Below are 12,500 nucleotides of genomic sequence, written 5' to 3'. Positions count from 1 at the left end.
CCCCCTCCTCTTTAATGCATCAGCGTCAATGTAGGCAAAGGGAAATAAAATCACCATAAATCGTCATGAATGTCATTTTCTAGTTTTTTAATGCAAACAATCCGTTCAATACTAAATAAAAATAACATTTATTGATTTGGTCTTTGTGAATATTAGTTTATTAATGACTGCATTCATTAGACACACTGTTTGTACAGAATGCACACACACATGAACTGATCTGATTCAACACTGACATCATTACATCATGCATAAAATTTTGGTGTCCACTTTTGTCATTTTAAACAATAGCATAACTTTTGGCTTACTATGTAGTCATATAATATATAATATAAAACTCTTCTTGTTTTAAATTGTCACTGAGGACTAAAGATGAAACCCTAGAAGCTCCCCTGCTATCTATGGATAATTCTCCACCCTTTTCTTTCAGCCGACCAGAGTCCGCTCTTCCAGAACCAGAACCCATGCAGGTGGATCCTACTGGTCTCTCACTGTCAGAGCGTCATGGAAGACTTACTCTAGGATTGTGTCTATACTGTGGAGCATCGGGGCATCCCATCATCTCATGCCCCATTTGCCCCCCACCACCACACCTGGTGAGTGTTATTCAGCCTGATCCATCTTTTTCCTCACCATTGTAAACTCAATGTCTGATATGTGTTCCCCATCACTCTGTTTCAGTCTCAGCCCTCCTCCATTCAGGATTAACTCATTAAACCACATAAGTCCGTCCCACACCACTGTATTATTAGATAAAGTGCTGTGATCTTATATGATAAAACATTTAATAAGGTGTTAATATGATCAATTCTGCTCATAAAACATTTCTCAGTAATTAGAAATGATAAATTGATTAATCCGTACAGCCTAAACCACAGTCATTAAACATTGACTAATCTAACATTTAAAAGGTGATAAACATGTTCAGACATGAGTATTTAGGCACTTTTAATAAACAAAAAAAACAAAAGTTTTATGGCTTTTAACAGTTTAAATGTTATTTTATTTTAGAACTTATAGAACTTTTAGAACTAATCTGCAGCTCCTCTGCTACGTCCACTGCCTCTGGTACCTCTGAAAACAGGAAATTACAGCAAGAAAGAAGATATTAGAGATATAGAGAGATATTTCTAGAGATATTTCAGGACAGAAGTCCATCACTACCAGACATTGTCCAGATACAATAAACAATGATGGATGAAGTTCAGTGATGGACACATGCAGGAAATCAAAAGGACAGTGATGGAAAAAGTAAAGTAGAATAAATACAAAGATAAGGAGAACTTTAAGACACGTAAAACACCCACGTTTACACATCAATGCCTGTAACTGGGTGTTTTAGTTACAAAACTTAAATGTAAGAAACATTCAACTAAAGTTATGATTACAAAGAACTTTTAGAATGTGTTAAATTGATAGTATTAATATCTGCCGGCAGCGGCGGGATGAAGGCATTTACGTCATTGTGAATTGCGTCGTTACGTAAAAGAACTGGAACATTGAACTGGTTCATTAAAACGAACTGACCGAAAGAACCAGATCGCGGAAAAGAACCAAACTTCCCATCACTACTCGTCTGGATTGTTACCAAATAACAATTCATGTACAGTCACTTTCTTCATTTCCTAAACAATATTTCAAACAATTATTAGTCCAATTTTTATTGTTCTGTGAGTGAGTGATATGTGAGTGATATTTGCTGGTACATCTGTAGTTGGCTAAAACGTAGCTGTCTGTTTAGAAGGTCCCCATCTTGTTTGCCACACTACGTTGGATATTCAGTGGACATTCACCAGTACGTATGCCATTAAAACAATACTTGGGCATTTGGATCGATTGTGAAAAATGTAGTAGGTTGAGAATCATGTCGCTGAATAGAATTAGCCAAAAATGACTTTACTGCACATTAAATTAGAACGTTATTGAACCCTGAAGTGTGAATATAAAACCAACTTTACCTCAGTGCAGACTGTTCCATCATCAAACAGACCAGCTGCTCCGAGTTGTGTAACAACCACCTAAGCTGATGAAAAAATAAAATTTATAGAATATATAAATTACATAGAAATGTCTATACTTCTGCACAAATAAAGACACTTCACTGTTCAGGTGGTTACGCTGGATTTCACTCATCTCGGGGACCTCCTCATCATTCCAAAATGGGTTATATTCACTCATGTAAGATAAAACGTCAACAGCCTGGCTGGTGAGCAGGTGTGCCAGGTTGGATAAATCCTGTGGTGGGTCAACAAGAGAGTAAAATTACTAATGTATAAAACATTTCAAATATCAGATATTACAGTTGTTATACCTGTTAGTTTTATTTATTGTGTGTGTATATATATAAAAATCTATATATATATATATATATATATTTAACACCATGGAGACTCGGCTCACCTAATGTCTCTCTCCCCCCCCCTCACTGCACTCTTCATTGGTTTCCAGTTTCTGCTACATTAGATTTTAAACTGAATGTATTCATGGACAGACTTGTAAAGCAATTCTGTAAGACAGACTTACTGGATCCAGCAGTCCCAGGTTGGTCACACACAGGATGGCCACAGCCTGCCCAAACCCAACCAGTGTCAGTCTTTCTGTATTCTACACCATGTCGACAAGAGAGTAAAAACAAATGCACATGGATTTAAAATGTAAACTGTCCAATTCTCCCTAGTTGTTCATACATTTATGTGAACGTGAATGTACAACTCTGAGGTAAACCTGAGGTCACCGTCATGATCTAGCTTCACATTTGTCATGTTCTTATTGACACAGAATATTAGATCTAACAGCTGCTCTATTTATAAGCTGACATTGTAATTATGCACAAATCAAACGTGTGTTATTGGTCATTATCTTTCTTCCTGCTCCTCCTACACACTTATTGGCTAAGATCCTTGTGACCAATCTGAAACAGTCCATCATTCTGTTCTACACCACAATAATAATTATTAAATAATAATAAATGAAGACACGAGACACAGAAGACATGTTTGTGTTTTAATTGTTTTAATAGTTAAATTGTTCATTGTTGCACACGGCAAATTTAGATCAGACTTCCATTTTAGGATTAGATTTAAATTTAAATCAGATTGGAAAATCTGATCTACTAAATTGCCTAAAAACGTGTTTTTGTTTAAAAGTAAGTTTAAAATGGACTTCTGCTTCGAATGTTCATACAGATACAAATCTGAATGTGGAGCAGTAAACAGTTATAGATTCAGGTACCAACACAGACATAAATGAAGACATGAGACGTGTTTGTTGATGTGGATCATGACAAAAACAAGGGAGATTTCTGAGGCCTTCAGAGAAAGTGTTCTTTTTGTTCATCAGGCTGGAAAAGGTTCCAAAATCATTGTGAAAGAGTTTGGAGTGTAAAAATCTATAGTCAGTGTTACGTATGAAATGATGACATTAACTTCATCTGGATTTTGTCTTTTATTTCTCTCGTGCAGAACTCACAATGTACACATTTGGTCCTTGTTGCTGTAGTTTTTTAGTTGGAGTTTAGAACTGCAGATCGATGTGAGAGGTTTGTGCTGTTTTTTTTTCTCCTGCGAGTTTTAAGGCTAATATATAGAGTAAATAACCACTGACAAAGTGTGTTAAAGCGTCTGTATTTGGCTGACCGAGTGTTATTACTACTTTTATTTGTGTATATAATGTGTACAAGAGTAAAGTTTACGACTTGTTCCTTCTGAGTCTGCATTACTTTAGTACATTATTAACCCTCACAGTGTGTTAATAGAAATGTTAAGAGTGGAGTAACTGCCATAGCACCAACATCTGGTTATCTTTATGTGACAATCTCATCCTATACAATAAAGAAACAAAGTGAAATTAATGCAGAAAAACCAAATAAAAGACACAAAGACAGGAAGAAGGAAGTTCTGGAAAATAAACTAAAGGAAATGTGGACACTGTTGTATGAAATAAAGAAAGTGAATGTATCTGATTAAAACTGTGAAGAAGAGATCCAGAAGGAAGCTGATACAACAACAGGAGGAACAGACACTGTACCTAGACAGTTGGATAAAGAACCATCATCTTGCTGAAAGAAGATTATTGAATTGTTCTACGTTTTCTTTTTCATTTTATAGAACAATAAGTTTTCTTTACCTTTTATACCAACTTACGTCATCGTTTGTATGCTCAAGAAATGATGTAATGTTCAGTAGCATGTTTAAATGTCAAGATAGAGAGTAACATTGAAAGCTTGATGTGAAATCACAAGGTTTTGTGTCAGCAGTATAAAAAACACAAAACCTGAAGAACTAATTATATTTATATATGTATATTTATGTAGATACATTATTTTTCACTTATATTTTCATATTTTATATAGTTTTTTATATAGTTGATCCTTTTTTATTTATTTATCTCCTTTTGGTTTATTTTTTTATCCTAAATTGTATTCCTTTTTTTATGCTTATATACCGGACAGTTGTAAAAAGCATGTGACTGCATGTCGTACCCTGTATGTACGTGTACGTGACCAATAACTTTGGGGTTTGTTTTTATTGTTTTTAACTTGGTTTGTCATTTTATTTTCTTCTACTTACGCTAGAATTGTTTGATTATTTGAAGCAGATTTTATTAGTAATTTTCCTTTCCATATATTACACACATTTATCTGTATTACACTGCTTTTAATAAAAACAAGGCCTCCCATTGTGAGGATCCTGAAAACACAAGAAGGTCTAAGTCTGACTCCTTCATCTAAAGATACAAACAATAGATTAGGTAGAAGAACTTGAAGAGGACCGAGGGACTTGGAAGGACACCTGCGTTCAAGGTAACACCAACTCTGATAGCTGATCTTGTGTTTTCAATACTAACCCAGTTAGGTAATAATAGTGTGGAAGGTTTTCTACACAATCCCAAAACAAGTGTCACTGAGGGACACGTACGTCAGTATAAATGACTTCAGGTGTAATATCTTTTTGGTCAGAGCAGCGTGTCACAGCAGGTTAGAGTACAGTTATAGTGTACAAGGGATTAAAACCTTCATATTGTTTATAATATGTGGACTTGGTGTATAACTACGTTATATTTGCACATAAAGACAATTTCACCGGCTATTATTGGCTTTACGGAAGTGACGTTTCCCAACTGGAGTCTTCTGAATGCTGACCTGTCCTGTATTATGCAAGGGTAAAAGTGCATGAAGAGAACTATGAACGTAGACAACTCATTAATAAATATATAGTAATATTAATGTGATGATTAGGCTTTTTTCTGGATATAACAATGCTATTCATCTTGTGTTCAAATTAACTTTCATCCAAGACTGACAGCAATTAGCAGGAATAATTATGGTCCTTGCTACATCAGGTAAGACTATTGCTAAAGATACTCTTCAGTTGTTGTTGTTTTTGTCTGAATAAAAATCTAATATTTAGAAGCTTTGAATTCAAATGAACAATTTATTGGTCATGTACACAATCATACACAGTACGATGTAAAGTGCTTATTGAACTGTCAAAAATAGACCTAAGATGGAGTTTATATGAGTAGGAAAGGGAAAATATCTATAAAATTATAATTCTATAAGCTGTCTATAAGACAATGAACATATAGGAGAATAATGACATTTTGCTTCCACACAGAATCAACAATTATTGCTGACATTTTCTTAAAATGTTTCATTTATAAAGCAAACTATGTCTATAGAATTAGTAATCAATGCACATGACCTCTTTTTTATGTCCACTAAACACAATGTGAGTGACTATCTAAGGAAAAATCAGAGGAAACATTTATTAGATAAACATGTATTGGGCATGAATTTGCATAAATCTGTGTCATTAATCTGAAAACATGTAAGACTGATCTAACATTACAAAAGTAAGAATGAATGAAAATAGCTGTCATTCTTTTTCTAGTTGTTTTTATAAAATGAGATCATGGCCTTTTACAATTACACAGGCAAACATACACAAGGCATTAGCAGCTATCTTAGGGGCAGCTGTCAGTAAGTAACATACAACCCCAACATCCACACCCAGGCACATATCAAGTAAAGTTAGGTTTGTGTGATACAACTGTACTAGTTGGAATGTAGTAATAGCACATCCTGTCACATTTGATTATACACTCTTAAAGTCTTTATGTTCATTACTAGACTTTAACCAGTAGATGGCTAGTGAGTCTTCTGTATAGAACTGTTCTATTCAAATCACATCTCTATAAAGCCAAAAATGGACCATCTCCCTTTTACCTCAAAGCCCTCATCACTCCTCGCACTGCACCCCGCACCCTCCGATCTACCAGCACTGCTCCACTGGTCCCACCATCTCTCAGGGTAAGAGGTAAGTTTACTACAAGACTCTTCTCTGTTCTGGCACCAAGGTGGTGGAACGAACTTCCCCTAGAGGTCCGGACAGCTGAGTCACTGGATATTTTCAAGCGGCGGTTGAAGACCTACTTATTCAGGAAACACTTCAACTAGAACTTCTTTCATTATCTTTCGCATATTTAAAAAAAAACAAACAAAAAAAACACCTTTGACACTTACAATTTCATTGTAACTTTGAACAAATGTTTTAAACTCATGGTATCTTAAGTATGTAACTTAGTGATCCAGCATTAATGTATTCAATGTTAGAGATTTAAGCACTTATGTACGTCGCTCTGGATAAGGGGGTCTGTCACATGCTGTAAATGTAAATGTAAATATTAAAATGCTGCCATCAACTGCTGCTATTGCTGTGTATGTTCACAATAATCCACTTATTGTTTCCATCTGCTTATTTGTACAATGGTCAATTACAGACTGCACACTAGTCGGTGCTATTTTATGTCCTGTGGTGTATTGACCTGTCTGTCTGCGCTGTCTTTTGTCTTGCACTGTTTGCAGTAAGTGCACTGTGTACTTTATGTAGCTAGGACAACTTAGGTTTCAGTCTCAGCTCTGTGTTGCTCTACAGTATGTTGTTTTATGTAGCACGATGGTCCTGGGGAAATGTTGTTTCTATTCACTCTGTGATTCTGATTCAGATTCTGATCTGATATGTACTATGTCAGCTAAGTAGATGTGGTTGGAATGACAATAAAAGCTTCTTGACTTGACGGGTTATTCTTAGCAACATACAGATCATAACAACTGCATTCAGTATTGAGTGAACACAGTATGAATTATTTGGCAGTTAGTAAGTATATTAAATTACTTGAGCAGGTTGAATATACAAGATACTGATTTATATGGAAACGAGCTATAAAAACAGAACACCTTTACCTTCTAGGCTGATGTGGATGTGGGAGCTTAGTGGTTAAGATAGCGGGCCATGACTAGAAGGTTGTGGGTTTGAATCCCAGGTCCACCAAGTGTCCATTGCTTGTCCTTTTAGCAAGGCACTTAACCCTCAATTGTATAAAGATAAGATAAAAACATTTCTCTGTATAAAAGTGTCTGCTAAATGTAGTGTGGGTGATTATACTTGTGGTGATCTCTAAATGATGTATGGTAAGCGTTGATGCAGCCTTCTTGTTGCTACGTAAGTGAACCAAGCACAGTCTCAGTTTTCAGTTCTAACTATCAGACTGACCTTTGATAGTCATGTGCAGTTTTTACACAAAGGAGAGAGGTGCAAACTTTGTACCTTTTGCAGGAACTATAGCAGGAAATGAAGTCGCTTTCATGTTGCTACAAATCACATCGGCAACTAGTTTAAACACACAATATGGCCAAATATTTGTGGCCACCTGACCATCAAACTTATATGTGATTTTTAAATATTCCATTTCAAATAAATTCCCTCTTTGGTTTTATAATAACCTTCACTTTAGGTAACCTTAAAGTGGAACCGGATACGGATCTGATATTAAGGTGACCGTAAACATTTACCAATATTTGATAAATATTGCAAAAGCAAATGCGGCTATACTGAATATCAGAATATAAGAAAAGCTGTGTTTTGGCCGTGGCTAATCATTGCCCAATTGTGACTGCAATATTGCTTTTAGGCAATGATTCTATAAACAAGAAATTATTAGGAGTTATTATTAATATGAGTGGATATATGAGTGACATTTAAAACACAATCTGTCCAAATGTCCTGTTTATTTTTTATAGATCCTGAAAAAGCCACACTAACTTTATGGTGCTTTAATGTTAACTTTGCTGTGGCAATGGTGTTGAACTAGGATGTGGAATTTGACTTAATATTAAAGGTAACACTGCTCGACAAATTTTGGGAAATGATCAAATTCAGAGATAAAATGTGCTAACTGTAATATGATGAACATGATGCCTTGTAAATTCTCGACAAAGTATGGTAGAAGGATGAAAATGGTACCATATGAAAGTTTATACATTTCTACTGACTTTGAGATGAAAGATTATTACCTAACTGTAATTTATTGGTCTTGGCCATAGCTACACATCAGTCAGGGACATTTGGTAACATTTCCAAGGAACATTTGCATGATATTTTCCCTCAGAAACCAAGATGCCTTGAAACTGTGTAAACAATGCAGATAACTTCTACTACATGTGTGAGGAGGTTACATTTGCACCTCACAAGTGAAGTATGAAAGTAAAAAAGCCATCATAACAACTATATAGTGAAAATTAGGTGATCAAGACAAGAGCTGGGACCCTCATTATTGTTGTAACTGATCTGAATCATTTATCTGCATCATCATCTGCTAAACAAGAAGAAAAAGTCCATGTCTTTTGCAGTCCCAATGGTGTGGGGCAGTGAGTGATGAGCATGGGGAGAGATTCCACCAGGATATCACAGGCATGGAGAAAAGATACCAAGGGAAATGGAGTCTGTCCCTGCTTGTTAATTACTGCAGGAATCTCTGCAGGGATGATCCTACTTCAGTTCACAATAGACTAGTCAAAAACCATGGAACCTTGTCGTTTATTCTGCTTGTGTGCTGAGGATATGGTTTGTGTGCTGAAGTTGAATGTTAAAAAAAAAAAAAAGATTTATACATGATGCTTGTACACACACACACACACACACACACCAAAAAATAATACACTAAATATCTCCTTTTTGTGTCATTTGCCCTCAAGTTTAAACCTCTCTTGCCCCATGTGTGTGTTTTAGGAGGGTGAGAGCGAGAGGCTCACAGAATCCTCCAAGAAGAGAAGGAGGAGATGATGAAGACTCTGGCACATGAAGAGGAGTTACAACATTTCTTCTCAAAAATACATGGCTACTTTTGTGAACCCTGTGTGTGTGTGTGTGTGTGAGTGCATGTGTGTGTGCATGTGTGTATATGTACTGGTTTCTTCCTATTTTTAAACTACCCTTATGAGTGTGAACATGTGAAAGCATCTGAGTTTGAACTACACGTGTGTTTTAGGAGTACGAGCGAGAGCAGGAGGCTCACAGTATCCTCCAGGCTGAGAACAGTGAGTCCATCACTCACCTGGAGGAAGAGAACAATGAGAGGAAGAAGACTCTGATTGACCAGAAGGAGTTACTGAAGGTAAACATTTCTTCTCACTAAACTACGACTGCTATACCTGCTTGTTTCTTCACGTTTTAGGAACATTTTGTCCTGTTCAGATTTTAGACTGTTCTCCTGAGTAATGAATCAGTATTTAAAAGTGTGTAAATGTAGGTGTTGTTCCCTCAGGTCAATCTGGGTGAAGGTGAGGAGAAACAGCAGAACCATCAGGAGGTCATCACTCAGCTGGAGGAGGAGAACAATGAGATGATGAAGACTCTGATACACAAGGTAAACATTTCTTCTCAGGAATCTGTGTGTGTGTGTGTGTGTGTGTGTGTGTGTGTGTGTGTGTGTGTGTGTGTGTGTGTGTGTGTGTGTGAGAACTTGTTACATCACATGAACACGGTGTTGTACAATGACAGATGTTGACAGGGACGTGTTCAAAGTCAGGTGTAGAAGTGACTAGCACATAGAAATTGTAGTTCTAGCCTGAAGAAACATTGCACTAAGAGACTCACAATTTAACTCCAATTTTTAAAACAAAAAAAATTTATTAACTTGAATGTTTTTTTTAACAATTAACATTTTATGATATTTACAGAACACAACTCACAACCATAACGGAACACAACTCATAACTCAAAACAGGACACGAACAATAAACTTAAAATAATATACAATAACAATAAAAACATAACTAAACAAACAGTGAGAGGACGACTGATAAACAAGGTAAACTTTTTTTTATTAAAAAAAAAAAACAACAAAACAGGAAAAAAAAAAAAAAAAAAAAAAAACAGAAAACAGTTCACATTTCTCTATTTAATGTGGATACAAATGCCTTGTACCCGGTAATAGACTCCAGGTTCCCCGTGACCCAGTAGAATAAGAAATATGTACACACAAAAAAATTAAATAAATACAAAACAAATACAATGAACAATTAAAATTACAATAAACAACAAACAAAACAACTGAAACATCAAAAAACTATATTACAATTTAAACAGTAGGAATTGACCCTGACACGTTCCCCACCCTCCGGGTTGTGAACCTCCATCCTGCTGCTCCTGAATAATTAATAATAACAAACAGAAGTAAACAATGAACAATTTAACTATTAAAACAAGAGTCTTTGAATAAGCTTCAGACTTTTTAACAGTTATATGTTATAAATGAGTTAATGTCCTTAGCCATGGTTTAAATCAGACTTTATACATACAGATACAAATCTGAATATGTGGAGCAGTAAACAGTTATAGATTCAGGTACCATTACTATGTACATTTGAAGCAGAAGTCAATTTTAAACATACTTTTAAACAAAAACACGTTTTTAGGCAAAATGGAAGTCTGATTTAAACCATGGCTAAGGACATTAACTCATTTATAACATATAACCAAACATATGTTGCTATTCTTCTCATATTGAACCTGACAATGTTGTGCACAGACCAGGGCGATGATCACCACCTTCAACACCATGTGGATCCGAACACAGACCAAGAAGGCGTAGTTCATCCTTTTAATTTTAGATTGGCCTCGTGGTGTTCTCCACACTGATAGGGGATAAGAAAAAAGAAAGTTCCTTCTGAAAACATTAACACCCAGAACATATCTGGAAAGTCTGTAGGTTTCTATATATACACCTTTATGGCTGAAAAAGCAATAATGCTGCAATACTCACAGATGATCCCAAGGAAAAGGAGCAACAGGACCTCCAGAATAACTGACACTGAGGACATGCTGATGACTGCAGCTCTTCTGCTGCAACTCTCCACCTTCACTATGTGGGTGATATTGTCACCCAACATAGTGAAGCCCAAAAACACTTGAGCCACTGAGTTAGTTGTCTCAAGTGTTTTGATGTCCATCAGCTGTGAGAGAGAAACACCACATGACCACATTAGCATGACCTACATTTTAGACCATAGGTCACTAACAGGCGGACGGAGGGAGCCGGAGAAAGGGAGAGAAGCAGACGAGGGAGCCGGAGAAAGGGAGAGAAAGAGACGAGGGAGCCGGAGAAAGGGAGAGAAAGAGACAAGGGAGCCGGAGAAAGGGAGAGAAAGAGACGAGGGAGCCGGAGAAAGGGAGAGAAAGAGACGAGGGAGCCGGAGAAAGGGAGAGAAAGAGACGAGGGAGCCGGAGAAAGGGAGAGAAAGAGACGAGGGAGCCGGAGAAAGGGAGAGAAACAGACGAGGGAGCCGGAGAAAGGGAGAGAAACAGACGAGGGAGCCGGAGAAAGGGAGAGAAACAGACGAGTGAGAAGGAGAAAGGGAGAGAAACAGACGAGTGAGAAGGAGAAAGGGAGAGAAACAGACGAGTGAGAAGGAGAAAGGGAGAGAAACAGACGAGTGAGAAGGAGAAAGGGAGAGAAACAGACGAGTGAGACAGACTGAACTCTGTTCACACTTCACACTAAAACAGTGTGTGTCATATGTTCAGAAACTGTGACACTTATTGAAAGTGACAATGTGAAACACCATTATGAGACAAAACATAAAGGTTTTGAAAAAACATCCACTCAAATCTGAAGACAGCGTCCCTGAGACAGCTTTCCCCGGTCTGAGTGAAGTCGCCCTATACATCCTGACCATGTTTGGCTCTACATACAACTGTGAGGCAGCTTTCTCTACAATGAACATAATCCAAACTAAATATGGTTCCAGACTCACTAATGAGCACCTCCACGTGTGTATGAGAGCGGCCCTGACTCCATTCAAGCCCAGGTTTAACCCTAACCCAAGCCAAGCCCAGGTTTAACCCCAACCCTAACCCAGGTTTAACCCCAAGCCAAACCACTGACTGTTCTAATGCAAAAATTTGAGGAATATTTTGTGCCAAGTAAGAATGTCACATTTGAGAGAAACTTTTATTTCTCTGCTGACCAAAAACAAGGAGTAAGTTTTGACCAATACCTCGCTGAACTGCACACTTTCAGTAAGAGCTGTGAATTTGGAAATTTAAGAGATTCACTAGTGAGAGACAGAATAGTCTGTGGAATTCCCGACAACGCTCTCAGGGAAAGATTGTTAGGAGAACCAGCACTGACACTGGATAAAGCTGTCAATATGTGTAGAG

General features: G+C 37.0%; 3 long non-coding RNA genes across 6 annotated transcripts in view; 2 read left to right on the top strand and 1 right to left on the bottom strand.

The window, feature by feature from the left end:
• The window catches only part of LOC132861301 (uncharacterized), a 6,044-nt gene extending 1,302 nt beyond the window's left edge, over positions 1-4,742 (top strand). The window contains exons 3-4 of the long non-coding RNA XR_009649921.1: positions 431-596; positions 682-4,742. This is a non-coding gene — a long non-coding RNA (uncharacterized LOC132861301). The remainder of the gene's footprint in view (positions 1-430; positions 597-681) is intronic.
• Positions 4,743-6,231: 1,489 nt separating this feature from the next.
• Positions 6,232-9,706, top strand: LOC132861306 (uncharacterized). Its single transcript, XR_009649922.1, has 3 exons — positions 6,232-6,317; positions 9,069-9,453; positions 9,604-9,706. It is a non-coding gene; the product is annotated as an uncharacterized LOC132861306 (long non-coding RNA).
• Positions 9,707-10,198: 492 nt separating this feature from the next.
• The window catches only part of LOC132861293 (uncharacterized), a 20,149-nt gene continuing 17,847 nt past the window's right edge, over positions 10,199-12,500 (bottom strand). For 3 of the 4 annotated variants that reach the window (XR_009649915.1, XR_009649918.1, XR_009649920.1), the window contains 2 exons: positions 11,104-11,293; positions 10,199-10,975 (listed from right to left, as the gene is read on the bottom strand). This is a non-coding gene — a long non-coding RNA (uncharacterized LOC132861293). The remainder of the gene's footprint in view (positions 10,976-11,103; positions 11,294-12,500) is intronic. The other variant, XR_009649919.1, reaches the window with a different exon arrangement.

This window comes from Tachysurus vachellii, chromosome 2, assembly GCF_030014155.1.
Source record: "Tachysurus vachellii isolate PV-2020 chromosome 2, HZAU_Pvac_v1, whole genome shotgun sequence".
Lineage (NCBI taxonomy): Eukaryota > Metazoa > Chordata > Actinopteri > Siluriformes > Bagridae > Tachysurus > Tachysurus vachellii.
Note: the sequence above shows the minus strand (reverse complement) of the source record. Positions and strands in the feature narration are given on the sequence as shown.